At 41.9% G+C, this 24,656-nt stretch overlaps 1 long non-coding RNA gene across 2 annotated transcripts in view; it reads left to right on the top strand.

Annotated features, from left to right (window-relative positions):
* The first annotated feature begins 5,499 nt into the window (after window positions 1-5,499).
* LOC142856764 (uncharacterized) overlaps window positions 5,500-24,656 on the top strand; it is a 39,129-nt gene continuing 19,972 nt past the window's right edge. The window contains exon 1 of one of the 2 annotated variants that reach the window (XR_012911722.1): window positions 5,500-5,604. This is a non-coding gene — a long non-coding RNA (uncharacterized LOC142856764). Of the gene's footprint in view, window positions 5,605-6,557; window positions 6,626-24,656 lie in introns of those variants that run through there. The other variant, XR_012911721.1, reaches the window with a different exon arrangement.

Raw genomic sequence — 24,656 nt, 5'->3', positions numbered from 1 at the left:
ATGAATTCCAGTCTCTTAGGATAATGAGACAAAGGTCACTAAGCCAGCCCGCTGGCCCAAGAGAATTATGGTCTTTTCTTTCAGAAGAAAACCTCTACAGTCTTGCAAATACAGTTGACAAAATTGTATGAGGCACTGAATAACCTAATTAGGTGGAGTTAGTTGGCGGAGAGCATTTCAGTCATGACTAACATAGTTAAAAGTTAGGACAGGGGTGCCAGTATTTGGGAGAAACCTAACCAGAAAGTTAGAAGGAACCAGATCACTAAGATATGACTTATGCCTCATGAGGTTCCTCAGAACGAGGTTCTTTTTTTTTTTTCATTGTGGTTAAGGTTATTGGTAGGTAGTGCCCTTTATTAAAAGAACAAACAGAAGTTTAGTAGGGAGTCCCGACTGAGCCAGTTATTATAGTAAATAAACTTTTTAGGAAAAGTAAGATGTAAGCCTTGTCATATCATGTATGAAGATCTGCCTATGGGAAGAGACCATCTCTTCTAGGTCTATGTCCCACAGAGGACATGGTAAAGCCATCCTGAGAAGATGGCAAGAAATGATGACTTTTTAGATTGTTGGTGTTCTTGCTTTTAATGAAATGTTTACCTGCTACAAGGTAGTCAGAGCACACGTGTAACCTCCAAGCATCTGTGGTGGGCTCAAAACTAAAACCGCGTAGAAGGCTAGGAGTTTGCCTGTTTTTCAGTACCACAAACATCTGGACATCTGGAAAAGGAAGCAGAGCTCAGGCGGAGTGTCCCCAGTTGCACTCCGTCTTACCAGACTTGGGTTCCTCCAGCAGGACAAGCTGCTCTGAGACTGTGCTCCCCAGCCCATACTTAGTGACCAGCAGACCTGCACGCATTTTATCCTAACAACAACTCTCTGGAGAACAACATTTCAGTGCTTGGTCTTGTTTGGAATAATGCAAAAGGGTAGGTCCTACAGATGAAAATGGGCCAACCTCCCTGGGCCAAGGCCCTGTTTAGGTCTCTGGAGGGTAACACAGACACTTTGAGATCTCTAAGGTGCCTCTTGACACATGGTTTCTCAGAGGTTTGCCCTGCGACTGGTGTGAGTTTGCCTGGATAGAGAATCTCTCTCCTTTTTATTGTTTTGTGTAATATTTATCATCATCTTATAGTCACTGTGTGCCAAACAGTTTTCCATGAAATGATTTATTCTAATAATTAAAAGAAGGCAATATTCTTTTGCTGGATGGCTGTTTTGTCTGAGTTATTAAATACAATTTGATTTTTTCTTTGTACCATTGTTGCATAAAAGATTCATCTTTAATTAGTTTGAGGTGTACTGTGACTTACCTTTGTCTCCAAGTAAAAGATTTTTCTTCTTCAAAAGTAAATGAATTCTGAGTTGACAGGCTAAAAAGAACTGCAGTGAGATTAAATTTACTAATTTTTTCCAGTAAGAAGTAACTGCTAATCTGCTATAACTGAGTATTTTAGGTATTGACCATCTATTAAAAAATACTTATTTGCATTATGTTTCGATGTAAATTAGATGACTCACTTTTTTTTCCATCTCATTCTCTGTGTTTATTTTTAATCCTGTTCTCAAGCAGGAACTAGGTCCAAGTGAAATTAAAGCATTGTTCTAGCCTGATTGGTCTAATACTCTTCAGAGAGCTGAGGCAGAGTCAAAGATTGGCCCCTTTAATTTGTAATTAGACTAAGACACTAAAAGAGTATAGACGCTCAGATTGATTATTACCTAACACTTCATGATTAAACTGGTATTGTTCAGTATTGCCATCAGATAGCTTTAATATTTGATATTAAAGGTTAGCTATAGTAAGGTAAAGTAATTACAAACAGCCATTTCCCCTCCTTTTATCTGCGTTGGAAAGAGGTTTTCACTTCTAGTGGGAAATACTTAGGACAATTAATGTGCTTATGAATGTATATTACTTTTGCTGTATTTACACATTTCTTCTGTAGTTTGAAAGTAGCCATTTTTGCTTTACTGAAAAGCACATTCTGGAAACTCTAGGAAGTATGGATAAATAAGATGGAAAAAAATTGAAATCTCTCGCTGTTGTTAGTATTTTCGTGCACAACCTTCTAAACATTTCATCCCTGTAAAGTAATGTAAATCCTACCGTAATTTCCAAATCTTCCCTTTCAAATAAGAACGCCTACTGGATCTATCTCAGTGTTATCGGGTATTCCGTAATGTGTCTTTTGTCTTAGCTGCACTGTTATTTACTTAATCAATTCTCTATTGTAGAGCATAAGGTTGTTTCCAGTCTTTTCGAGAATATAAATAGGGCTGGCATAAATGTTCCATGTAACCAAACATATGTTCACATGCTTGATTATTTTCTTAGAACATATTTCTAGAAAGGGAATTACTGGCTGGAAAAAAATGTATATAAACTGTAAGCTTTTCATTATAGTAACTAACCGCTGTAACCACTTTCCTTAGAAAGATTATACTATTCAAACATTAACTTGGTTGCTGCTTATTAGCTTACTATTCTCAAACCTCACAGCTACTCCCCTGTGGCGTCCAAACACACTAAGTGGTGTTGCAAGTTGGCAATAAGCGAGTCTCAAATAATTGGCTAGATTCTACAGCGCTTACTACTTCAGATTGATTAATTTGGCATAATTATTTTTCCTTCTCTGCTATTGGCTGGTTATGTTGGGATCTGTCATATGTTTCAGTATTTTTTTTTGTCTGCAAAATGTCTCTAAGAAATTGAAGACAAGAATCTGGTGCTGTGTTCGACTAGAGTATATTAACACTCACTCCAAATTTAGACAATTGACCCCCACCAATCACAGCCACAGCCAGAGGTGGGACTTGCGATGTGGTTAGCAAGGAAAAGGTGCAAAGAGGGCTTTGGGGCACAAGCTGGTCCCTCTTCACCCATCTCACAAGTGTGTACACTCTGCTGTCACTGGCAAAGGTCCCCCCCCCCAACTCAGGTGACTGCTAAGTAGCATCCAGAGAAAAGGCCACACTTTTCTTTACCTCTCTTTACCTCTTTGAATAGGATTTTTTTTTCCTCTACAAATTTTCCTGTGGTGTTTGGTTGATATTATAAATCATTTGATACATTTAGATCGCAAATTATGCGAAAAACATCAAGGCTATAGCTTGGCATTTTCAGTAGAGTCCATGAATGCCCCGTGAAGCGTCCAGAGCGAGCTTCAGTGAGGCAGATAGGTGCCCAGGACATCAGCCGATGCATCACCGTGCAGTCAGCTCTGTCCCTGCTTTTACTATGAAAAAAGTTTCTAGCCTCAAAAGGGAACTTAGTTCTCGGCAACCTTAGCATAAAATGCTTCCTCAGCTTTTCTTAGCTCCGACCTTCTCAAAATGCAAGTGCAGTCAAAGATTAATTTTTCGTGATTGCACTTACACCTTCAAAACTAAGCGGTTTCACTTCCCTGTGAGAAAACAAATTTCTTGAAGTTAGGTTTCCATTTCCCATTATTATCCTTGAAGTGCCTAGTTTTTGATGAGCATGTTTGGGAATGACTGAAAGTGTCCTTCATCTTCCCCAAAGCCAACTGTCAGGATTGCCGGTAGCAAGCTGTGGTGGATGCACGCAGGTGGGCATGGGTCCAAATGGCTCTCCTTCTAGCAGGACTGGCTACTGGCTGCCAGGCCACTTTCTAATTTTTTTTCTCATCTTTGGTGTTCATGGTTATAAAATGATGATACAAATAAAATTTCTCCTTTAGAGAACAGGTTGTTGTTCTTGAGATCAAAGGAAATACAGTGAGAGACTATTAGGTTGACTGGTCAGTCCATTTTAAGTAAGATTATTGTAATGCTGTTATTACTATTTTGGAGGCATATGTTACTGTTCTGTGAACTCTTGTGAATCTATCTCCCTGTGTGTTGGCTGCAATAAAAACCCTAGCTATAGTCAACTTCACTTTCGAAAGTTCTTAATGTTCTTGAATTTTAACATCCAGAGGTTTTATCTCTAATTACAGTGAATACATCTTTTTTTTTTTTCCAATCGGGTCTACTCTTTTTTTTTTTTTTCCTGTTTTGAAACCAGAGCCTGGAGTGTGTACCTGTGTACCTGTCATACCATGGAGCTGCATCCTAAGCCCTCCTTTCTTAGCTGAGAGAAAACATATGCCAGGGTCATGTGGGGGCATACCCTAGAGACTGAAGGCTCAGAGAGGTGGAAAGTCCCCCCTTGGGAACCTGTCCTCGTCTTCTTTCACCTTTGCCTTTTGCCTTTCTGTTTCTCCCTGGCATCTTGTTTTTGTTTTTATTTTGTCTTTTCTTCTTTTGTCTCTCCGGCTCTGAGATCTTGCTATGTAGCTCAGTCTAGTGTGGGCTTTCACCTGCAATCGTCCTGCCTTCTCGGACCATTTTCAAGCTCCACTTTAATCCTTCTACTAAGACAGAGACCAGGATCCTGATTTCTCATATTATCACTTACTTCTCCATCATATGGTACCCAAATAGGGTGGAACCGGGTTCAGTTTTGTTATTGAAAACGTGAGGGGGTTGGTCAGGGATGGACCTTGGTCAGGTAGAGCACTTATCTAGCATGCCAAAGCCCTACACTGAGCGCCAACACTGCATAAAAATCGGGACTAGTGGCTGCGGCTGTACGTGCCTATAATCCTGGCCTTTTGGAGGAGGAGACACGAAAATCAGAATTTCAAGGTCGTCCTTAGCTAAACGAGGAGTTCAAGACCACCCTGAATGACACGGTTCTGTCTTAAAATAACTGAGTAAACAGATAAACAATTAGCTGGTCAGTGGGCATGGCGACTTATGGCGCATCTCTGGGATCCTAGTGCTCAGAAGGCTGAGACAGGAGGATTGCTGTGAGCCAGCTGGGCTACATAGTGAGTCGGAAGCGACTCTGGGCTATGGAGTGAGAACCTATGCCGAAAAGAAAAAAAAAAACACTAAAAAAAAAGGTTTTAAAAAAGTCATTTTTCACTTCCATGTCTGATGAATCGTCTATAGAGCATCCTACGTGACAGTCAGCGCTCTTTGAATAAACACCTTCTATGCTTCGTCAGCTCGGGGGAACTTGAAGAAGGTATCTTCTAAAAGAGAGGGAGCCAATCTACTTTGTCTTTGCTCTTGAATATTGCCAGTTTCCTATCTTCAGGGGCTCAGGAGGGCTCTGTGAGAGAGGACTGATGGCTTCCAAGAAAGGGGGCTTCCCACCTCACCCGCGAGGCAGGAGGATCTCTGTCAAGCTCCTCAGAGGTCTTGCTGATGCATCAGGCAACTGTTTTGGCTCTGACACCCAGGGTGGGGTGAAGGTGGACTTCTGCACTTGACAATCCATGTCTCGGGAGGGCAGCAATGCAGATGGCGTGGATACTTAAAATCCGCTCTTGCCTTAGCCATACGGCATCAAGAAGGAAACCGTTGTTTTGTGACTTCTTCCTCAGAAATGGGTGAGATGAGGAAGAACAGACTAGGGATACTTCCTCCTAACTTCGAAACAGTAAGCATGGCTATCCCCTTCAGTCTTGTGACACACGGTTCTGCTCCGTCGGAACTTTTATAGCTCCGAGAGTCTCTTCTTCACCACAAGAGATATTTTAAACGAGTCTGTGATCTCTGAGTTCTGACTGACTTTTTTCAAAGGTAAGTTTTAACTTCTAATGCAATTGAGAAGAATTATTGAAATTTTACTTTCCAAGAGGCCTGGTACCCTAGAGACCTAATGTTCCTAATGGAAAACGCATAGGTCTCCAGGAACTGGGCCCGATTACGGAGTACTTCCTATTCCAGGCCTGCAGCAGGACGCAAGTTTCAGTCTCTGACCCAAAGTAAACTGTTCTTCAAGATGCTTGTGTGGTGAGGAATCGAGTCCTTTCCTTGTGAAACACTTGTTAAAACCACATGGCCCAAAGACTAAGAGGAACACAGCTGTCCAAGCATGGTGACCCGAAGAAAGCCTTCAATTCACGGTCATGGCTGCCCAGGACATGGCTTTGGGAACCACAGTCTCCCTAGGTCCTACGTTACACATAGTACCACCATTGAAGAAAAGGCGAGAGCCATTCTTAAGTACCACTTCCCAGTCCTGATAAGACTTCACCATGGAGGAAGCTTTTTCTCCTGCTTCAATGAAGTCACACTGCTATCCAGTGTTGCCCCTGAGGCCTCCAATGTCCAACAAGAGGCCTAAACCTCAGATGTAAACACTGGACAAGTAGTTGAGAACTAAAAATAAGTTTTCAAACTCAAAACTCGTGTGCCTCTGGGACTGCAAATCTTTCTTCTTAGCGCGTGGGAGTTGCTGGCCGTCCTGGTGGTAGGCTGTTGTCTCTGTCTCCTGGCAGAGGAGTTTTCTAGGGTATTTTTCAAACTTTCCAGCTTAGCAAAGCACAGGCTAAAATTAAAAGGAGAACTAGGCGTCGGTCAGAGGCAGCGTTGCCCTTGGTGGGGAGGGGCGAGGAGAGGAGATTGCTGACACAGCGAAAATAAGACAAAACGTTTGAAACTTAAGGCTCGGTACTTCTCAAATGCCTCTTTTAGAAATCGCTTAAGTCGTTATTAACATCCACCACCCACCTTCCCTCCTCAGTCTTGACACTTGGTAATAATAGATAATGTTGACATATGTTCCCTGCTGGTCAGAAATACTATACTTCTCTGAAAGGTAACATTTTCAAGCTATGACAAAATGTATTTTACTTGGACAGAACATTAGTTATTGGACTAATGTCAGAATGTGGGCTGTGGGGTAAAAGTTTTAACATTTTAGTTGTGGGAGAAAGTTTGTTGGGAGAACAAGGCATCAGCCCTGGGTGTGTTTATCTTTCACCGATTCTAAAGGTACTGGCTTAGTGTCAAACACTTACGTCCCAAGGAATGTAAAGAAAACATTCCCAGTATGTATGAAGAACAGCTGCCCATGGGCACAGTCATTTCTAAAAGCGATTATACCCAGATTTACTGTAGTATGGGGTATGGAATCGAAAATATTTTTTTCACTGTGTACCAAAGAATTCTGTTTACGGGCCAGTTCTGCATAAGACATATGCCGCAGGTCTGTCGTTTGTTCTCCACGAGACGTACGCTGAAATATGTTTTTAAAAAAAAAGAAGAGAGAAAGGGAGCAGGGAGGGAGGAAGCAGAGAGGAGAGGGGAGACTGATTTCTGATGGACTATGGGCCTCAAAACTACTCTTGAAAGTAATTTAGGGAATGAGTTAGGAAATGCCCCAGCTGGCTTCCAAACCTCCGAAGTCGGAGCGGCCCTATGCAAAACTGGAAAAATTGATTTTGTTTTGAAGGCTCACGCAGACTTAACTGTTGTGGAAGTTGGACAGGGTTTTTATTGAATCTGGTCCTTTGTGTTTTACGACAGTCTGAATGGGTGTTAAGATTCCACGAATAAATCTCCTGCCGTTTCTGAAATCTCTGATACAAACAGGAACTCAGTCAATTTGTGCTCGGCACAAATGTCTTTCAGAATGTTAACAAACATGGTGCATTGATGGGTGGGTTGGCCCATGGGAGAGCAGTCTGCCTTGCTTGGTAGGACATTCTGGTTTGGTTTTTCTTTTGCTTCTTACTGTTGTGGTTACTGAGACGAGGGGATGTTACAGTTTGAATTTGAAATGTTCTTCATCTGCTCGTGAGCTTGAACACCTGGCCTCCAGCTTGTGGAGCTGTTTTAGAGGTTGAGGAACCCTTGTGACTGGAAGTTGGCAGAAGTGTGTCATTCAGGACCAGCTTTTGAAGGTTATTTCCTCCCTGATTCTTGCCCGCACCTCTGTTTCCTGTGTTCCACCATGTGAGGAGTTTATTGTAAGGTTCCTTCCCTGCCATGGTCGATGAGCAGGGTCCTCTAAAACCATGAGCCAAAAATAAGTCTTTCATATCATGGTCTGCTCTGGTGAATATTTTGGTTACCATGATAAAAATTAAAAAAAAAAGTTAACTAATGCAGGGAACAAGTAGAGATGAGCGGGGGATGGTAAAAACGAAACCTTTGGAATAGGGAAGAATCATCTAGAGACTGTTTAAGAAGTGGTATAGCTTTCCACTGAAAGTTTCCACGTCCAAGTCAACAGATGAGATGTCTTAGTCATTTTCCTCCGGCCGCAGGTGAATTACTGAAGGGAACATTGACAGCAAAGAGGAGAACGTAGCTTTAAAACATCGTTTCATCCATTTGAGATGTTCTTAGTATACTTTAAACTCAAATGCAAAATTGGTAGTAATCTAAAATTGGTTTCCAACTGAATACTGTAATTTAAAGCCAGCAAACCGAGGAGGGAGAACCTCTCCATTTTTATAATAAAAATTAGGTCATCACATGCAAAGTAAATACTTTTTGATGGAAATTCGTGATAGAATTTCAAGGATCTTATGTTACATAATTAATGGTGGTGAAGAGTTGTATACTGAGTAATTGGAAGTTTTATAATGTATAGCTACCATTATAGTGATCATTCTGAATTAAATATTGGCTTCTCATTTTGAAGCATGAGCTTAAGTTTTAGTGACTTAATCTTATTCTTCAGATACTTAATGCTGTGGTGGCAAAAATTTATCATGTGGTTCAAGTGCCAGCAGCATCCAGCTCTTTACTTAGTTTGCACACAGTTGCACTTCCAAGCGGGTTGTCTGGCATACAGAGCAATGGCTTAGGTGTGCTCCATCTATACACGGCTTTTCATGCAGCCTGAGTAAAGAACGTGGGTAGTCACTTTGGTAGAATTTACATTCATGATGAAATGGATGCCCTAACAGGGCAAGTTTCCTGGGAAATTTCAATGTATTCTTTATGGGCATTATAAGTTGAGGCAGTCAGTTGTCATGCTTCTTGTTGAGGGCCAAATTCTGCCCTCCGTTTCTTACTTGAGGTTTTCACTGAAGTAGCAATTACCAAGTAGAAGAATACCAATAATGTTCTGCGAAATTTTGTTCTTAAGTTGCTATCCTATAATTCCCAATGCAGTTAATTATGACTCAGTTAAGACTTGGTGATACAGTGTCTTAAGGGCTCTGGAACTCTGTGATCTGCCGTCCAAGACACCAGGCCAACGGTGCTTTTAAAGATCACTTTTAAAGAGGGGAATCGAATCTCCTGAAGGTAAGAAATGGCTTTACTAGCAACTACGTATGTAATGGGCCTTAAAGAGTAGAATTTAACATCTTTGAACTTAAAGAAATTAGATATTTTTGTAGTTTCCTTCTTTGGGGGAGACTGGTTTATACAAGATTGAATTTTCTCCAGTTTGTTAAGAGTACATTGGTATAAGTTGCCCCTGTCTTATTCTCTTAGCATCTGTTTACTGTTAATAATATGTAATTTTTATTTTCATTAATTGTAAAGCACTTGCTCAAGTCCACTGCTTAGCTATTGTTTCATGTAGCTAATCCATTATCTTCCTTAAACTCCATTGTTTATATTTTGTATAATATAATTTTTACTGTAAGAATTCATTTTAGCTTTCAAAAATACTTTGGCTCTCATTTAGCATATGTCACTGTTTAGACATAAAAAATGGGTTAAAAGGTCCCATGACCTTTTGGATAACAATTTAGTATGTGTCACTAAGTAGGCTCCTCATAGGATTTTGTAACTGCACAAATCGAGTTTTAAGGAAAGAGGCAAGGCTTTGCTCATGGCCTGGTGTGAGTCGAACACTTTGTAATTAGTATCATCTGCTGAGATGTCTGAGAATAAGACTATCCGTGCTCTTAAAAGTCAGCACGTGGGGCTTTCCAGACTCCATGATATTCTGGTTAGTCCCTGAGAACCCTGGTGGCCCAGTACAATTATAGTGTACCCCTTTTCAATTAAACATTAAAGTAATGGTAAGCCATAAAATTAGCAATGAAGACCAACAAAGTTTTGGTTTACCTAGCAGAAGGATTTTATTGCTTTCAAATAAAAAAGAATGAGTTTAATTCTCTGGTGTGGGAAGTCCTTCTGTATATGTGTTTCTTTTATTGGTTAGTGAATAAAGAAAGCTGTTTTGACCAGTGACTTAGCAGAGTAGAGTTGGGCAGGAATTCCAAGCAGAGATAGAGGAGAAAGAAGGCAGAATCTGGGAGAAGCCATGTAGCCACCTGCAGAAGACAGACACACCAAAACCTTGCCGGTAAGCCACAACTATGTGGTGATACACAGATTAATAGAAATGGATTAATTTAAGATATAAGAGTTAGCCAAAAATACGTTCAAGTTACTGGCTAAACAGTACTGCAAATTAATACAGATTTCTGTGTGATTATTACGATTCTGGGCAGCTGGGAACAAACAAGCAGCCTCCGACTACAATTCTCTTCTTAGTTTTTGGATGCCCCTTTTAGTGAACACGTAATGGGCCTGTTTGATCTTCTAGCAGTGGAGAACTGCTGATTGAGACTGAGCCTTCAGAGGCAATTTGGAAGACTAGGTTGATTATGTTGATTAAATCATATAAAGTTGCAGTTATGTAGGCCACATTCTAGTTGGAGGAGTGTGTTAGCTGGCTCTATGGAAAAGGGTGAGATTTTGGGATTGGTACATGTTATTGTCTGGCAAAGTTTTTCATACAGATGCACCCACAGTTTGGTGTTGTGTTGCTTACAAGGAGGTTTAGTGAAATTCGGCCCTATTATGCATATTTCAGAACAACAATTTGGCCATCTTGGAAAGAGGTTTGGAGACAGTACTTGTTGAAAGTACAGGTAATAGGTTACCCAGGACGCTACTGTTACATTCTCAGCAGATGGTAAAGTGAGTAAGGAGACTATTACAAGCCTGACTACCATGGCATGTGAAAATGCAAACATGGGAGCGAAGTGTCGACTTGAAGAATGACATTCGTGTTATTGTTTTTTGTGTGTATGTATGTGGTTTATGTTTTATTTGTTTGTTTTGGGTTTTGGTGACTTTCATTCATTGAAATTTGGAAATCACATGAGGAAACCTACCCAGCATGGAAAGGACATTCTGATCTATACAGATTAGATTTGATGATTTTCTAAGATAATAAGAAGAATGTTTTATTGAATTAGCCTAAAAGGAATATATATATATATATATATATATATATATATATATATATATATATATATATATATATATACTGAAACTAGAAAGTTGTGGCTCAAGGAAAATTACATAATTCTTTTCTTTATTTTTTTTGTGTGTATTTATGTATATGAGCTGTTGTATATGAGCTGTTAAAGGATTTGGACATTATTTTTGTCTTCTGTTTCATTTATTCATATCTGACTAATTTACTCATCATTTCCAAATATCTACTTACACGTGTGTACATGTGTCAATTGTTTTGAATCTTTGCTGACTATGAAATCCTCTTTATCTACCATCAATATCGTATTTATACTGGACTAAGCTCATCTTTTAGTTTCTGTGGCAATGATCTACCCTGGTCCATGTCTTCTACTCTCATGTAATTGCAGAAAATGTCCTACTGTTGCCTGCCTCCTCTGGCCTGGTAGAGAAGATATATGTAGGGGGTCCGATCTGGACAGTGACCTAGGTGTTTTCTTTGTATCATAGTGTAGATATAGTTTGTAGTATGTAGTATATAGTATGCAGTATCTCTATATACTGGATCTAACCCTTTTATCAGAAATAAGAGCTAGGAGGCAGGGTGAGTAGTGTTCAGCCGTGGTTCATGATCAACCAGAACTACACTCTCACGCAGATACTGGTTAAGAACATATGTGTTCCTTGCAATCAGATTAGGCTAGGGTTCCAGTTCTGAAATGTAACGGCTACATTTATTCTTTGTGGATAGGAATGATGATTATAGTAGGCTTATTGGGCATTTGCTGGGGTGAGGTATAATAGGACATGATAGACTGCTCAACTAAGTCTCTGACAAAGCATGCATTAAAATGAGCTAGTTTTAGATTTTTGGATGGATTTCGGGAAATTTGTGAACAACTAGTTGGACACATTATTTTGTGAGAATTCTGAGAATGCAGGGAAGGACATATTATTCTTTCCTTGGGAGAGACTATGATTGTGTGCAGCTTGACAATGGGATATCTTGCGAGTAGCTCATTAGATAGTTTCATTGTTTGAATATCACAGAGCGTACATACTCAAACCTAGGTTGTACAGGACAGTCACTCAGCAGGACCTTTCATTTTAATTTAAACGTTCTTCATTTTTGTTCTTATCTCTTGGTATTTTTATTAATTTTTTATTGTTTAAAAAAGCATGTGTCTATGTATGCAGGTGTCCATTGCTGCTAGAGACTTTGGACCCCTGGAGTTGGAGTTAACAGGCAGTTGTGGGCCATCAAACATGGCTTCTGGGAAACAACTTCAAGTCCCTTGCAAGAGTGGTCTGTGCTCTTGACTGCTGAGACATCCATTCCTGTCCTGATTTCCTGATGTTTTCAAATATATTTCATTTTCATAACAATATATTAATGTAGGAAACAATCTCAATCTTAAAGGTCTTTGCCAGACTTCCCATAGTTATGACACATACCCAAGAAAAATGACTAAAAAGTCAGAAATATCAAATTTTACTCACTTTTTCAGAGGTTTCAGGCCATGGCTAGCTGGTTCCATTGTTTGTAGGCTATAGAGACAGAACACTGGTAGAAGGGCATGCCAGAACAAAGCTGCCCTTATGGCAGCTTAGCAGTGTTATGCCCAGGCTGTGGGAATCCCAAAAGACCACCAGGGATAACAACTTGCAGAAATGCAAAAGCAAGATTTATTGTGTGCACAATACAAACAGGCAGGAATGTTGTCAAAGCAACTGAAGCAGTAGCAGCAAGAGGAGGTACCCCATCCTTCTAGAAAAAAAATTATTTAAAGGCAAAACCCAGAAAAGTTATATTATCAGGGTGTGGGGTGATGGGTCCAATCCTGATTGGCTCATGTCTAGGGACTTTTCAGAAATTTTATTTTTGAACCTCACCTGTTGCTTGTCAAGTTTTCTTACCAGCTGACCTTTGAATAATCTGTTATATTCTGAGGTTATCTGTACTTTAGATGGCCACCCTGTTGCTTTTGCCCCTAGCCAATTCTGAGGACTGGAATGTCTTTCAGGAAATGGCTTAGACAAGACACAAGTTGGAGGCGGAGGACAGAATGCAGGAACTTTGGTTTTTTACACCCCTGCTTCTCCTGTTCTAGTTACTATAGTGAACCCAATCATGAGTTCCTGACAGTTAACTCTTAAGTATCTTCAGTCCTGAGGGGTCTGTAGATTTGTGATCTCTGGACCATAAGTTGTGCTATATTCAACCTATCTTTCATGAATTTTGTTTTCTGGTTAAGAATGTAAGACCCAAAAATCAGTAACAAAAGTCGAATTACCAGGGGTCCCAATAGAGTATAGATGAGAGTGGTCAACCAAGGGGAGCTATTAAACCAGGTTTCAAACCAACCCTGGCTGGCCTTACAGTTCTCTTTTCCACTTTAGCCATGTTGTCTTTGATTATTCTCGAATGATCAGTGAAGGAACACCATTCTTCCCCTAAAGCTGCACAGAGCCCACCCTGGTATAAGAAGAGATCTAATCCCCTCCTGTTTCATAAGACTGCCTCCGCCAGGGAGGATAAGGACTCCTCTAGGTGGGAGATGGATTTTTCTATACGCTCTATATCCATATCTATGGCAACACGTAGGCTGGAGTAATATTGATTCTGGGTTACTAGTGCTGAGATTCCCATACCTAATGCCCCCAGGCTAGCACCTAAAAGTAGGCTAAGGGTGAGGGCTGTCATAGGCTCTGCCTTATGTCTCCATAGCCATAAAGGCTGGCTCCATCCTTGCTGCACGAGGTCTAGGAACTCCTGATCAGTGTGATAGGTGTTCTTGGAATGAGCCTGACTAGTACACAATATTCCCTGGTCTGGACTAAGACTTTGATACGCACACAAGGGGTAAAGCCCCATGGAGCAGACCCACCAGATGTTATTGTGTGGGAGCAAGTACTGATCCTGTGTGAAATTGTGAGTAGACAGTGAAGAATTAGAGATGGAAGCTTTGTCTGGGGGACCTTGCCCTATACATAGTCCCTGCCCAGTCACTTGTTGTAGGGTAAGGCCTTGTTTACTCTGTTGCCACCAGCAGTAATTGATGTCAGCCATCATGGAAATAGTAGCCCTAAGTTCTAGGCCCTCAGAGTAAGGAGGAGCTATATCATAACAAAGCCAGCAAGTTTTGGTCAAATTGGGTTGGGAAGCGTTCGATACCATGCGCAATCTATCCAACAGATCTATTAAACGGTGCTCGTGTCCCATCAATGGGTTGATGGTTGACATGATCATGAGGCTAGAGCTGACATTTGTTTGAGGTGGTTGTGGAGTCATCTCCCAGATGGAACTCGGGTTGGCGGGTTAGGGGCCTGAGGTAGATTAATGACCCTGTTGGGTCCTATTGAAAGCTTAATGGTGAGTGACTGGGGTCTGTGGATAGTGAATGTCAGTACTGGGTCATAGCCAGTGCAGTAGAGCCATAGGCTCCTGGTCTTACTGGCAGTCCAATCAGCCTTTTTGCCCTCCTCCTCAGTGAATGTGATGACAAGCTGGTTGCAGCACCCTCCAGCAGTAGCCCAGGGTTGTATGGAGTATCATTCTTTATTGTAGCAGGGTCTACAGTCAACTCGTTTGCTGCCTACAGAGCAAATTCTTATCCTTGCTGTCTTCATATCCCCTGCCCTGTTGTAGGGAGCTGCTTGTTCATTTTCCAGTCACCCAGACTCCTGAAATAACCACATAGAAATTGTATTAACTGAATCACTGCTTGGCCTATTAGCTCCAGCTTATTGGCTGCTCTTACATCCTAATTTAACCAATTTCTATTAATCTGTGTATTGCCATGTGGCTGTGGCTTACTGGCAAGGTTCTGTCTTGTCTGTTCCTGGTAGCAGCTTCATGACATCTTTCTGACTCCACCTTTTTTCTCCCAGCATTCAGTTTAGTTTTTCCCACCTACCTCTATTCTGCCCTGCACAGGCCCAAGGCAGTTTCTTTATTAATCAATGGTAATCACAGCATACATAGGGGAATCCCACATTATGCCCCTGTTATGAGTTAAAAAGCCTTACACCAATAACTACCCCCCCCCAGTACAGGACTTAAGGGAAGTGAACAAGAGGGTTATGGACATACATCCCACTGTTCCCAATCCTTAAACACTTTTGAGTACCCTGCAATTGGCAATGGTACACTGTCCTGTATTTAAAAGATGAATTCTTTAACCTGTCACTGGCCCCTAAGAGTCAGACCTGTTTGCCTTTGAATGGCATGACCCAGAGATAGGGATCAGCTATCAGTGGGCAGCTAACCTGGACCCATTTGCCTCAATGATTTAAGAACTCTCCTAACATCTTTGATGAGGCACTACATAAAGACCTGGGTGAGTACCGATGCCAGAACCCAGAAGTAAGTCTGTTACAGTATGTGGATGACCTATTAATTGCAACCGGGGATCAGGAAAGGTGCCTGAAGGGAACCACTGCATCTACTCTGTTCCCTTGGGGACATGGGATACCAGACCTCTGCAAAGAAGGCTCAGATCTGTCAACAGCAGGTAATGTACCTGGGACACATCCTTGAAGAACGCCAATGATGGCTTTCCGAGGCCAGCAAGGAGACAGTACTAAAAATCCCAACTCCCACTTCTGCCAAACAATTAAGGGAGTTTTTGGGGACTGCCGGGTTCTGTCGCCTCTGGATCCCTGGGTTTGCCAAAATAGCTAAACCTCTGTATAAAGCCACCAAGGGTGACGTCAACTGGACTGAGGAAAGGCAGAAAACATTTGATACTCTAGAACAGAAACTCCTGGAGGTTCCAGCCCTCAGACTCCCAGATGTAAATAAGCCCTTCTACCTGTTCGTGGATGAGCACAAGGAAATAGCAAAAGGGGTGCTTATTTGGGCAGTGGGACCATGGAAGCACCCAGTGGCTTACCTGTCCAAAAAGTTAGACCCTGTGGCAGGGTGCTGGCCTCCCTTTCTCTGCATTATAGCAGTTGTAGTCCTGCTGGTAAAAGATGCAGACAAGCTAACTCTGGGACAGAATCTGACTATGCTCCCCCCCCCCCCACATGCATTAGAGGGGATTCTTAAGCAGCCACCAGATCGGTAGCTGAGCAATGTCCACATGACCCACTATCAGGCTTTACTCCTGAATCCAGCTCCGATTATATTCCAAGTCCCCAAAACTTTTAACCCAGCCACGTTGCTACCTGACCCCAACCACTATCCTCTGTTGCATGATTGTTCTGGAATATGGGCACAAGCACATTGCATCAGACTGAACCTGAAGGATATCCTACTGCTGGCTGTGGGGGACACCTGGTTCACAGATGTAAGCAGTTACATTCTAAATGAGCAAAGGTACGTGGGGGCAGCAGTCACAACGACTACAGAATTTGTATATGCAGAACCCTACCAATGGGAACATCTTCACAAAGGGCAAAGTTGATAGCTCTCATTAGAGCCCTAAGACTGGGAAAAGAAAACAGACAAAACATCTACACAGACAGCAGGTATGCCTTTGCCACTGCTCATGTTCATGGGGAAATCTATAAGGAGAGAGGCCTCTTAACAGCTGAAGGAAAGACAGTCAAGAATAAACAGATCCTTGATTTCCTACAGGCCCTTTGGGAACCCTCAGAGTTGGCTATTTTTCACTGCCCTGGACATCAGAGAGGCTCAGGACTCATACAGAAGGGAAAAAAACCTGGTTGATAGAACTGCCAAAGAGATAGTGATGGCCCCCAGTGTTACAGCAGTCTTAATAGACCCAGGGGCAAGAAACTTACCCTTGGTTCCCAATTACACGTCTGAAGACCTGGCATGGAGCCACACCTTGCTTATGGCTCAACCCCTAGAAGACTGGTGGAAAACAGCCAGTGGGCAGGTCATCCTGTCACGGAACCTAGGGCATGACATACTCAAAATGATTCACCAGTCCTCGCATTTGGGAATGCGCAGAATGTAGGACCTACTGCATCAGGCCAAAGTTAATTCAGAATGACAGTCAAGTTATTGAACAAATTGTGCCCCAGTGTTGTGCCTGCCAATTGACCAATGACATACCAACCCCCTTCAATCCTGGTGCTAGATAGAGGGGGACTCAGCCAGGTACATATTTGTAACACGAGGGCCTGCTCATTGGTGTTTCTGCCCTGCCCAATTCCCACAGCCAGTAAGCCCCAAAGAAATTACACAGAAGTCTATATTAATGATAAACTGATTGGCCCATTTGCTCAGGCTCCTATAACTTATATTAGCCCATTATTACCTATGTTAGCCACATGGCTCGGCACCTTTTTCAGCGGGGTGGGTTACATCCTGCTTCTTCAGTGATCTGGGCAGGACTTGGGAAGAATGGGCTTCCTCCTTCCCAGCATTCTTCTGTTCTCATTGCCCCACCTCTACTTCCTTTCTGGTTGACCCACCTATACTTTTTGCCTGGCCAATCAGTGTTTATTTAAAAACATAATTGACAGTATACAGACAATTCTCCGGCACCACTTCCCCCTCTTTTTTTGTAGCAAAATTAATACAAGTGCAGAAAGTTCCCTTAGATCCTCTTCCTTCTGCACTCACAGATTTCCTTATTATCCATCCCACAAGGCTGAATAATTCATTTGCTATCATGTATGTATCTACATTGACACCTTATTGTGCTCTCATTTCTACTTATTATTTTAGGGTTCCTTCTGGCTGCTGGTACACATCCTATGGCCTGCCAAGTATACCATGACCTGTATTTTTCATTGGAGTGTATTGCTTAGTCTCACCGCCTAAGAACTCTTGTGTTCCTACTGTCCATTCCCCTCACACCTCACCTCTTAACTCTGTCTTTTCATTCTCTTTTGTGTTCACACTTGCCTTTTTAGAATGTCCTATGCTTGGAATTATGCAGTAGCTAGCTTTGTCATGTGGCTTTTTTGGTTAGGAAAATGCATTTAAATTTTCTTCATGGCTCTTCATGGTTTCATAGCTTATGTGTATTTCATGATAAATATTCTTCCTCTGTCTAGATTTATTCCCTTGGTTTAGTTGTTTCCACATTTTGAAATTAAGACAATACCTGCTATAAACATCTCTATCTGGGCTCTCCTGTGCACATGCTTTTCTGACTCTGGGTAAAGAGCAAGTACGTGGCATGGGACAGACCTTTTCCCGTTGTGTTTCTGAAATCTTCAGTGCAAGTATCCTTTTCCCTGAAGATGTCCAATGGTGCCCATCGTGCCTGGATTGGTTATTTCTTACCATTCTTTGCCCCATCTTTGTCATTCAGGTGCCAGGGCCCTACGACTATCCTTAGCAGTCCAAGATCTCAACTAGTGTGTATAATGTCCCAAAGGCTCTACACTGAGTACTTTCCGCCCTTAGTGTCCACTGTCACTTTCTGCCCTGGACCCTAGTCTCTGTGGGTCCTGGTCATTGTTAGGAAACTAAGAAATAAGTCCATCCTACTGAGCTGATGGCTGGCATTGTTATTCCTCCAAGGTATGAGATTTACATTTTAATGGGAGCAGTGCTTTACTCTAGGGTGGGCGGTTTGCGCTGAGGCTTTAAGCCACCTGGCTGATTAGTTACTTGGGGTCTGGCGGCTTTATGAACTGCCGAAATCCTACGCTGTGATTGACTGTTTCCTCTCTTGAATAAGAGCCACACCTGTGAGTTTCCATTCACCTAGAAGGAGGCAACCTTGGGAAAGCCATAAATTTACCTCAGTTCTTCTCTGAGCCCAGTAGGAACGTACCAGTCTTTGCTGCTTAAGAATGGATGTAGATGGAAGCCTCCATTTTCTGTCTTGTTGAACGCACCTAGAAGACACAGTGTGAAGATCTGTGAAGGATGAGATTTAGAATGCATGCTATCACTGAATTAATAGGTAAATCAGATTTTTCAAGAAATCCCTTTGGGGAAGTTTAAACTTTCGTTTATACCATGTAAGCAATTTTCATTTCACTTCTTAGCATTATTTCGTAACATGTACCTTAGTTTTCTTCTTTGAGAAGCACTTCTCAGGAGTGAAATCATCTTGGTAACATTCCGCTTTGTGTGGCATGTGAAAAGAGAATCCTGGAAACACATGTTTATTTTTTCCAGTTCCTGACCACTGTGTTTGGAAAAACTGCCAAGTGTGACTTAAAACTTGCAAATGCAGAAACTTGCTTTGAAATTTGGGCGCATAACGTCTTTGACTGCTGTTTGTAGAAAGGAATTGTTATGTCAACTCTGACTTCTGACCACTCTGCTGCTCAGCAATCAGTTGCATGCAGATTAACAGTGAGACCAGTGAATGGGTACACTAAATGGAACTGACAGTCCTTAATACACAAATACCGAACGGGGGACATTATCAATTTTCCAAGAAGTAGTCTTTATGCGTTTTTACAGGCACACCAGAGCAGACTTAAAGGAAGCATAGTGAAACCTTGGCAGGCTTTCTCTGTTTCTGCAAAGTCCACACCAGGACGGGTGGTAAATAGCGTAGAGTATGGGAAAAAGGAAAGCGGCAGCCCTGTTTTCTTTCAAAGATGAAAAGAGAGCTCCAAGGAAGAGCCCCACAATCTTTGAAATATGTGCATGCTGTTTAATGAGTTTGAACAAATGACCACTGCAGATTTATTATTTCGTCTAACTAGACAGAATGACTCACTAACTACTGTCTCCACTTTTTGAAAAAAGGGTAACTGCTTATTTTATTGAAGGCAAATTTTATTTCTATTTTACCTAAGTTGCTAGTTATAGATAGAGTGGGATAGATGTTAGTTTTGAATTTGCAAAATTAAGAAAGGATGTAACTCTCTCTCTCTCTCTCTCTCTCTCTCTCTCTCTCTCTCTTGCATTCCAAGTCTAAACACATCTGTGTTTATTTTTTTAAAATACAGTAGTTAGTTATTAAATTTTTTCTTCTCAACTCTGCACTCTATCTCAAAGACACTTGTCTGCGAAATATTGACATATTAATTGTTTTTTGTGTTTCGTTAATAGGCATTGCTGCTACATTTTTTTAAATTCTTTTTTTCATTACTTAATTTTTTCCCTTTATTTTACATACTGACCACAGTTTCCCCTTCCTCCCCTCCTCCTCTGTTCCCTCCCCATGCCCAACTCCCATCTACTGGTCAGTTGTCTCTGTGGGTTCCTCCATCATGACCTCGACCTCTTCTGGCTTCTATAATCCTTCCTCCCTTTCTTTAGGAGGACTTCCAGAGCGTGGCCCAGTGGAGCCTGGCTATGGACCTCTGCCTCGGTTTTCATCAGCTACTGGATATAGGCTCTGTGATTACATTTAGGGTATTTTTGACCATCATGATAGAATAAATGTATTTGCAATATTTTCTGTGATCGAGCAGTGGCCATGTGCTAACGTCCTGAAGCTTGAGGCGGCTGCTGATTTATCAGTTGTCTATGCAATAAGAATGAACTTTAAAAACAACCATACCATACTTTAGGAGTTTAACAATACCCTATACAACTGACCTATTATTTTCTTTCTATAGCAGAAGAAAGGACACAAATTCAGTGTGTAGGTAATGATGTATCTTCTTGCTCTCCCTCTCCAAAGCTCTTACTGCCTTTAGCAATTAAAAAACAAAATAAGCAAACAAACTTGTGCTTTTAAGTCTTTACTTTCATCCTTTTTTTGGGAGATAAGAGTTGTTAGGCTGCACCGTGTCTTTATATTACTGGTCCCTAATGAGGAAAAGAAGGCAGAGGGATTTGACTGTGACGACGACCTACTGATACCCATTGCTGTACGTACTGCGGTACTGCTGATGTAACAAAGATTTCTCTTTTCTTTTTCTTTTTTATTAAGAGTTTTTTTTATAATATGGTTTTTTTTCTCATTTTACATAACTATCCCCATTTCTACTCCCTCTTCTCCTCCCACTTTCTCTACCTTCCCCCACCCTACCTCTACATCCACTTCTAGAGAAGGTAAGGCTTCCCATAGGGAGTCAACAAAGTCTGACACTTCACTTTGGGGCAGGACCAAGGCCCTCCTCACTACATCTAGGCTGAGCAAGGTATTCTCCCACTTTCTCTACCTTCCCCCACCCTACCTCTACATCCACTTCTCAGAGAAGGTAAGGCTTCCCATAGGGAGTCAACAAAGTCTGACACTTCACTTTGGGGCAGGACCAAGGCCCTCCTCACTACATCTAGGCTGAGCAAGGTATCTCCAAAGAGAATGTGCTCCTAGATGCCAGTTCAAGCACTAGAGACACATTCTGGTTCCACTGCCACTGGTCCCACAAACTGCCCAAGCCTCACAACTGCCCCCACATTCAGTGGGCCTAGTTTGGTCCCATGCAGGTTCACCCGCTATCAGTCCAGAGTCAGTGAGCTCTCACTAGCTCAGGTCAGCTGTTTCTGTGGGTATCACCATCATGGTCTTGATCCATTTGCCCATATTATCGCTCCTCCTTCCCTTGGACTGGTCTCAGGTAACTGGGCACAGTGCTTCGCTGTGGATCTCTGTATCTGCTTCCATCAGAAGATTCTAAGATGACAATTAAGGTAGTCATCAATCTGATTACAGGGGAAGGCCATTTTATGTGTCCTCTCCATTGTTACTTAGAGTCTTAGAGTCATCCTTGAAGATTCCTGGAAATTCTCTAGAACTATGTTTCTCAATAGCCCTTTAATGGCTCCCTCAATCAGGATATCCCTTTCCTTTCTCTCCCTCACTGTCTTTCCCCATTCTTGAGCAACCCATTCCCTCATGTTCTCCTCCTCCACCCCCTTCTCTCCTCCACCTCCCCTTCCACCCTCCCTTCTCCCCACCTCCTAATTTTCTTAGAAGGTCTTGTCTGTTTTCCCTTCCCAGGGAGACTGACAAAGTTTATTTTACATGTGCTCAAATGCAACTTCTTCTTCCTCTTCTTCCCCTTCTTATTCCTGTCTCCTCCTCTTCTCCTGTCCTCCTTTGTTCTCTTATTCTTCCTCTTCTTTTTCTCTTCCTTTTTCTTCTTCTCCCCCTCCTCTTGCTCTTCTTTTTTCCTCCCCATTGCTCCTCCTCCTCCATCTCCTCCTTTTCTTCCTTTTCCTACTCTTCCTTCTCCTCCTCTTCCTTCTTCTTTTTTTCTTCCTCCTCCTCCATCTTTTTTCTTCTTCTTCCTCCTCCTTCCTCCACTATACAGTACTGGCCAGGCTAGAACTCACTGTGTAGACCAGCCTGGCCTCAAACTTACAGAAATCTGCCTACCTCTATCTCCCCAGTTCCAGGATTAAAAGCTAGTGCCTGCATGTTTGCCTGTATGAGAATGTTAGATCCCTTGGAACTGGAATTACAGATTGTTGTGCCATGTAGGTGCTAGGAACTGAACCCAGGTCTTGTGTAAGAATATCTCTTGTTTAGACCAGCCTGTCTTGGTTAAAGGTGGAAACTTTCAAATGACTATGGACTAATTAAGGACCTTATGAAAATGCTGATTCGGGCTCAGTGGGTCTGTAGTAGAGTAAAAGTTCGGTTTTCTAAGAAGTTTCCAGAGTGGCACACAAATAACACATTCATTGCCCATAGAGGCACTCAGCTGCCTTGCCTCCTTTTCCTAGGTTTTTCCTCCAGAAGTGTGTTTTGTTCTACACGTTTCCTCTTCTCTTGGTAAGGTCTACCATTTTCTAGACTTTTCTGCCTGTGGTAAGGAGATGAGCTGACTTAAGACACCAGGAGTAGGAGAGAAGCCATGTTCTTTTGTGACCAGAGGACATAGTCTCTAAGCACCTTACCAGGAAGAAGGAAACGCCATTAGTTGGCTTCTTCTGACCACATTTCCCCTTTCCTGATTGGCTCAGCTGGGAAGGGAAAGGGAGTCTCTCTGTCAGGGTCAGACTAGCAATCCTGTCCTCTTGCTCTTGAGTAGTTTGCATTCTAGCAGAGGAAGACAAATGGTGAACATATAAATAAATGTCTGGTGTATCAGGTTGGTTGCTCAGGGCTTTGCTGAGGTGGATGAGGATGAACGTCACTAAATGGAACAGCCAAATATTGTCTCAGATGTGACCAAGGGACTTGATTAGCCTAGTGAAAGGTGGGTGCTGACAAGATGTTAATTCTTTTAATTCTCTGCCTTCAAGGCGTGGCCTCTCGTGCTTCTTCTTCCTCTCCTTCTCTGATGACCCACAGCTATAGTGTCTCCTTGGCTGTGGTTCCCAAGTCCACTCATGGTTAGAAATATTCCACCGGGGTCTTCCCAGGTTTGGTCTTTACTTTGCTGTGACATACAAACTTCCCATGGTTAATGACAAATGATAATCTCCTTGAAGAAATTTGCTCGTTCTGGAAAAGAAGTCAGCAAAAAATTAAATACAGGTTATCCTGATGAAGAAGTCAAGGAAGGCGTTCAGTTCCTTCACCGCTCCATGTTCCCTGGGGCTCTTTAGGTTTTTCAAGGTGACAGAATGGGTTCTGGAAATTCTGGGGTGATGGGCTTTTTGGAGGGGATTGCACAGTTCCTGGCAAGGATTCAAGAATTGTTATTTTATTTCTTTAATGAAAAAGAAAACCAACGATTACATGTCAATCTGACACTGTGCCCTAAACAAAAGACACTTAAGTGTTCTTTCTCACTCTGGACCACTGTTCGTGGTGTGGCCGGGAAGTAGGATTCTGGTTTAAATCAGTGACATGCTGCTATGAGCCTCACTGCTATGATCAGTGCGGGTCTATTAGTATGTACACCTATTCCAGCGTTCTGTAATTGTGCCATAAATTAGACTTGTCGCACTTAGATGGGGTTTTCACAGAGTCATCACCGAGTCACGGAAGAACTTGCTCTGAAATCCAGTGTAATAGCTATTTGTTTTAGGATTGACTCTTTGCTATTTGAATATGTCTTTCCTTCTGTTTGCATTATAAATGTATTGCACACATTTCTGGGTTAAGATTAAAATAATGCCCAACTAACAGAGCTAATTTGGCACTGTGACACACTCTGCTTTAAAGGGTTATGCTCGGAGTCTCTTGCTCGGGGATCTAAAATGGCCAGCTGAAATTCGCTTGACTCTTTGATTTCTTCATCTGTAAACTGGGCAGAGTGTTTCACTCCTACAGAGGAGGCTGTGACCGTCAATTAGGTATTTGTTTAAATGGCTTTGATAGCTTGAAAGAATGACCTTTTATAATAACAGGATACATTGTATTTATTCTTGCAGTATTTTCTTGATTCTAATTATAACTTACGTTTTTTCCTAACTCACAGAAGGAGACAGGAAGGGGGAAAATGCCAGCACAGAAAGTGGCCCTTATTTCCATCACAAAAAGATTTTTACAAAGCTGTGGGAGAATGTCACACTACTGCCTAGACTGATCCTGGGTGGGTCTCATACTAACTTACCGTGTAAACACAAGAGAGTGGGTTCCTTAGCAACCTCCTCGACAGTAGGGGAAAACTAGTAGTTGGTATATGACTCTGTCCATATAAACTTAAAACTCAGGAGCCGTCATGAGGAGGGGGCCTTTTTGCAGATCTTTTATTATAATTTCTTCCTTTCCTAAGCAAGGAAATAGGGATTTTTAAGTCATATGACATTCTCCACACTGCAGCTATTATTCTAATTTTATCACATTGATTAATACTTTGCATATGGAATGGTTGTTGGGTGCTAAAATCATCATTTCCAAAACACTTAAAATTAAGATGAATTTTAGTGAGCCGCCCTGGGATTTTGACATCCCTTTTAGTATAGCAAGGGAGTAAGATTTATTTGA

This window comes from Microtus pennsylvanicus, chromosome 9 (assembly GCF_037038515.1).
Source record: "Microtus pennsylvanicus isolate mMicPen1 chromosome 9, mMicPen1.hap1, whole genome shotgun sequence".
Lineage (NCBI taxonomy): Eukaryota > Metazoa > Chordata > Mammalia > Rodentia > Cricetidae > Microtus > Microtus pennsylvanicus.
Note: the sequence above shows the minus strand (reverse complement) of the source record. Positions and strands in the feature narration are given on the sequence as shown.